The sequence below is a fragment of the Tupaia chinensis genome, unplaced genomic scaffold (assembly GCF_000334495.1).
Source record: "Tupaia chinensis unplaced genomic scaffold, TupChi_1.0 Scaffold000240_1, whole genome shotgun sequence".
In the NCBI taxonomy this organism is placed as follows: Eukaryota; Metazoa; Chordata; class Mammalia; order Scandentia; family Tupaiidae; genus Tupaia; species Tupaia belangeri.
Genome location: NW_006159718.1, coordinates 179,718 through 185,944, shown reverse-complemented (window position 1 = coordinate 185,944; position 6,227 = coordinate 179,718). Strand labels below are relative to the sequence as shown.

The 6,227-nt window shown below is 35.7% G+C and overlaps 1 pseudogene; it reads left to right on the top strand.

The window, feature by feature from the left end:
• The first annotated feature begins 4,545 nt into the window (after window positions 1–4,545).
• On the top strand, window positions 4,546–5,058 carry LOC102501510 (histone deacetylase complex subunit SAP18 pseudogene; annotated as a pseudogene).
• The last annotated feature ends 1,169 nt before the right edge of the window (window positions 5,059–6,227 follow it).

The window sequence follows — 6,227 nt, the reverse complement described above, 5'->3', positions numbered from 1 at the left end:
TTGCCGTTGGCCCCGCTATCCTCCCCCCCCCCCACCCCAAGCTTCAGCCAGCGCAATAAGATGAGTGTTTTGCTCTTACCTGAAAGTGAGGAGGAAGTGCATCGGCGAGTGCAAGAATTATGAAAGGAGCCACTACTCACTGTGGGGAAAATAAAATATTGCCTGGAGCCTGGAGTCCTACAAAAAAGCCATGTCATCATTCATGATGCAAACGCCAATGCAAGAAAAAGGATATAAAGAAGAAAGAAGGGGCCAGAAGGCAGAATAGAGACAGGGGTAGAGAGAGAAAAAGAGCTTATGCAAAATAAGTAGTACATTTCCTTATGAAAACATACTTCCATTTCACCAGAATGCAGTAGATAAAAGGTACTTACCAAAGAGAGTCTGAACCCCATGTCTTATGTTGCTTTTGTCCTGGGGTATGGTTTAACCATCTACCAACAATTTGTCCTGAGCTCAGAAATTCACAGAATACACCACAGCCTCAGATCTGTGCTCTCTCTGTACTCCCACACCTCCAGCCTGCACCCACATTTCTCATCCCCTGGCTGATACTGTGATTATTTAACTCAGCCAAAAGAGAATTGTACTTGACATTTTGCTAAAAGCCAGTGTCTATACAACTCAGTTAATGCTGCTTTATGATTTAAAAGTATAATGTAGGCCATATTCAGAGAGAATGTTTAATTTCAGTGGCGGTACTTGGTTCAGAGAGAGAATGTGATCCTCTGTGTAAACGAGCCAGGATTTCCAGCTTGGAAATAAGCCCACCTTCCTCACCACCCCCAGTGATGACAGAGCAATCTGTGCTGAAATACGGCGAGAGTGGCAAGAGCTGCCACTGTGACCTGCACAATGGAGCTATCTTCTGGACCTGGAGGGGCTACGTTTACACAGGGCTTCATTTAGAGACACTGCAAGGAAATTGATGTGCATAATATTCAGCGGGCTCTGTTCATTCACCAGATGGAAAGGCAATTCAAAGTGAGCTTCAGACTCCACCCTATAGATTCTACAGCAGTCATCGGATGTAAATCATTACCCTTTTCCATTCTTTGTTCTTGTGGAATTTATTAATGCAGCAGCCTGCATCACCTAAGAAATGTAATAACACTCTTGAAATAGTTGTATAAATAAAGAATGCATACCACTTTTCTTTGGTCTTGTGCATGCAACATCTCTTAAACCAGTTCTGTCATGCTAAGCTTAGCAAGGTTGAAGCAGTAGGAGTAGAAGGGCACGGGCCGAGGTCTCAGAGGAGACCTGATCACAGAGATCGCAAGACGGGAGAACCGAGGTCCAAGGTCAGGGTTCACATGATCAGTTCTAAAATCATTTTCATCAGTTTTCAGAGAATGGCATGGTTAATGACTTGAGTCACACTAAGGAAGACAGTTTTCTTCTCCTCCAGGAAGTGCATATAAATGCAAAACCAAACAATCAGCCACCTGCCACAATCACAACTCCTCAGCCAGAACCATATTTCTCTTGTGTGTAATCCATTCAGTATTACTTAATTTCAGCCAATATTGCCATGTAGCTATCTTACCTGGATAAAGATCCCCTGTGCCTCATGTACAGTCTGAGAAGTCAGGCAACAACCCCACAGGGCAGCAGCTATTATTGGCACAAGGAAATTCCTTTATATTTATTTATTTTTTAAATACCACAGGACAGGACATGTGCACTCACCGGAGAGAAACAGAGAAAGGGAAAATGAGAAATCACTTCCTGGGTGGGGGATGACCATGACACAATCTCTTCTCCTCCATTATTCTCTTGAGATTTGGGGCATGCACACATATTTGACTGGCGATTTTCAAGCCACTGATTTTGGCACTGAAACCCAAGCTGATCATGTGAGAGTCCAGTGCCTTAACCACCATGATAGCCACTGGCTCTGAAATCTACCTCTTTTATAGTAAGCAGTGAATACTCCTCCAATAACTAGATATTAACACGGGTAAGAGAAATGTAACAAAAGAATATATTTCTACTGCAAAAGAACACTCTAGCTCTCTGCTAACAAGGGATAAAAATGCAAGAAATCACAGAAATGCTAGAACTAGATTTCAGAATATTGATCATAACAAAGCTTACTGAGATTCAAGTAAATAAATATAAACAAATAATTCCAGGAAATGAGAAAAATAACCAATATGGTGGGCCAGCCAATTGGGTAGTAGTTAAGGCAGTTGACTCCCATATAGTTGACTATGCAATTCAAGTTCTGAACCCAGTGACTTGAAAAGCACTCAGGGAATGTGCTTATACATGCCCAGAATCCTGAAAGGAGGAAGAAATGGAGAAGAAGAGATTGAGGCATGATCTTACATCATGGGGGAAGGGGTGCTTTCTTAATTTCTCTCTCTCTCTCTCTTTCTCTTTCTCTTTCTCTTTCTGTGTCTCTTTCTGGTGAGTGTACATACCCTCTAGCAAATTTTTTTTTAAAGAAATAAAAACAATATGACAAAATGAGAAATCCAAAATAAGTTAAAAGATCTTAAAGAATCAAACATAAATCCTGGAAATGAAGAAAATAATACAGGGAACAAAAAATTCTGTAGAGAGCATCAACAGGAAAACGCATAAGAAAGAATCTCTGTATCTGTAAGTGACCTTGTATCTGCATAATGGATATTCTAGAAGGTGAAGAAGTGGAACTAAGCATGGAAAAATCTATTTTATTAAATATTAGCTAAAACTTCCCAAGTCTAAAGAGAGATATGGACATCCAAACCCAGGAAATTTAAAAAATGCTAAGTAGATTTGACATAATAAGATCATCTCCGAGACACACTATAGCTGACATGTAAAAATCAATGGTAAGATAAAATCCTAAAAACAGCTAGAGATAAGTGCCAAGTTACTTATAGAGAATACTCACTGGACTAGCCTCAGAGCTCTCATCAGAAACCTTACAGGCCAAGAAGGAATGAGATGACATATTTAAAATTCTGAAATGAAAATATTTTCAGCAAAAAATTCTATATTCAGATTACACTATCCAAGTTTGAAGGAACAATAAAATCATTCCCAAACAAAAACTGAAGGAATTCATTAATATCAGACAGGCTGTTTAAGAATGCTTAAGGGAGAATACTTAGAAATGAAAGGAAGATACCTATAACAATGAAAACATGTGAAGGCATACAACTCACCAATAGAATGGCAACACAAATACAAAAGATTTTTTTTCCCACATTTTTTGTGTCCCTGTGTTAATATTCACCCATTTGGTGGAGTACTTACTTCTTCTTGTGAAAGGGATGGATTACTTATGTCAATAAAGCCTACTGTCTTGTAAGGTTCTTGCTGGATTTCTCACACTGTAAGTAAGGCATGAGGGATCCTTCTCCATGTGAGAAAGCCACATGGAATGCATGTATACCTTACCACTACAGAAAACTTCCAAATAATAAAATTAAACAATAATAGAAGAAAAATGGCATTAGAAAACACAAATAGACAGGAAATAACCAAGAAAATGGCAGATATAAATCCATCTATATTAATAATTTCATTAGCAGTCATTAAATATAAATGGATTAAACTCCCTAATCAAAAATATAGATTGGTGAAATGGAAAAACAAAACAAAACAAAACAAAACAACAACAACAACAAAACAGGAGCCCTCTGTATGCTGCTTACAAAAAACATATCTCATCAATAAAGACACATAAAAATTAGGACTGCTTGGTTGAAAAAGAACAATAAAAATGGAAATAAAAAGAGAGACAAAATTTGCTATCCTTATGTGAGAGAAAATAGACTTCAAGTTAACATCTTGAAAAAGAGAAAAAGAAGGTCATTATCCAGTATGGAAAATATCTACTCACCAAGAATGAACAATTATATATTTTTACACCCAACATCAGAGCACCCAAATAAATTAAACAAAGACGACTAGATCTAAAGAGAGTAGGAATCTAACACATACATTATTGGAAATATCAACACCCCCTCTCAGCACTGGATACATCATCTAGACAAAAATTAAATCAAGAGACAGTGGAGTTAAATAATACTATAAACCAAATAGACCTGACAGGCATTTATAAAACATTTCCCCAGCAAATACAGAATGAACAATTTTTTAAAGCTGTGCATGGAACATTCTTTAAGATTGGCTACATAGTAAGACACAAAACAAACTTAAATATAGATTTAAAAGAATAGGAGTCATATCTATCATTTTCTCTGACAATAGAGGAATCAAATGTGAAATCAACAACAAAAATCAATTTCAAAAATACATGAATATATGGAAATGGAACGACAGCTCTTGAAAAATTTTAAAACTATTGTATAAATTAAGAATAAAACTTAAAAGCATCTTAAAACAAATTATAATGTAAACACAACACTCTCCAAACTTTAGGATACAAAAAAAAAAAAAGCAATTATAGGAGGGTAGTTTATAGCAATTAGTGCTGATAAGAAAAAATATAGAAAGATGTAAAATAAACAACCTAATGATAAATCTCAAGCAATTGGAAAAGCAAGAATAAGTCAAATACAAAAGTAATAGAAACAGGTGCTCATGCTTTCTACGGGGGTTGGAGGTCAGGGTGAACATCTTGAGGGCCATAGGAGAAAGATGGCAGTGGAGTTGCAGGTTACCCAGGAGGAAATTAAGAAGGAGCAGGAAAAACCAATAGACCACAAGAAGACATGCCCTCTCTTGCTGCAGTTTTTGACCAATAACGGTCACCACCATCGAATGCATGGGTTTTCCTGCAGAAATGTACTGTCCAGTGAGCTGCAGATCTACACTTAGATGGATGCAACCTTGAAAGAATTGACTACTTTAGTAAAAGTCTACCCAGAAGCTAGAAAAAAGGGCACACACTTAAATTTTGCAATTGTTTTTACAGACCTTAAGAGACCTGGCTATCGAGTTAAGGAAATTGGCAGTACCATGTCAGGCAGAAAGGGGACTGATGATTCCAGGACCCTGCAGTTGCAAAAATTCCAAATAGTAGTTTATTTGTACATAGAGGTTACCCTTCAGAATTGGGCACCACCTCCTTCAGAGCACATGGGACCATATTAAATTCTGTTTACTATTTCTTGAATTTATTTTTCAGTCAGTTTTGTAAAATAAATTTACATACTCTTCCCCCTGATTATTGCCATTAAGCCTTTAAATTCTAAATAAATTGTAATGCATTTATTTAGAAGTTAGGTTTGGATGTGTTATGGTATGAATATTAATAGAAAGTCTGTATTTTTCAAGGCCTTCTGTAAAATATAAAGAAAAAGTGCTCTTAGCATCCTTTATAAAACTATATTGTTAAATATATGTGTGCAATAAAAAAGTAACAGAAACGAAGAAATAGCAAAAAATAAGAGCAATAAATAAAACAGAGAACCAAAGAGCAATAAAAAATATCAACAAAATAAAAAACTTGTTTTTTGAGGGGAAAAACAGAATTGAACCACCATTAGCTAGATTAAGAAAAATAGAGATAGGACATAGATCAATAAAATCAGAAATAAATAAAGACACATTATAATAGATATCTTAAAAAATGCAAAGGATCATTAGGAGATATTACAAGTGACTATATACTAAAAATCTGGAAAACTTAGAAGAGATGGACATAGAATATTCTTACATTGACTCAGAACAAATAGAAAGCTTGAATAGCTCAATGACAAGTAATATGATTAAATGAGTAATAAATAGTCTCTAAATAAATAAAATCTCATATTTAGATAGCTTCAATGCTGAATACTACAAATTATTGAAAGAAGACTTATCACGTATGTTTCCACATATGCAAAGCAATAAATATAATATATTGACAGAAGGAAAGATAAAACCTCATTTGACCATATCAATGGGCAAGAGAAAGCATTTCATAAAATACAACATTTCTTCATGATTAACACACTCAAGAAGATAGAAATAGAAGGTACATTTCCTAACACAATAAAGGCCATACATGACAAACTCTCAGCCAACATAATAATAGAGAAAAGTTTAAAGCTTTTCTGCTAAAACTGGAACAAGACAAGGATGTCAACACAGTACTGGGAGTCCTAGCCAATGCAATTAGACGAGGCAATTAAAAAGAAAAAAAAATCCAAATCAAAAAGGAAGAAGTTATATTGTTCCTATTTTCAAGTGACAATGATCATACACATAGAAAGACCTTAAAAAAAAAACTCTTATATAGGATAAAATTATTCAGGACAGTCACAGGATATAAAATATAC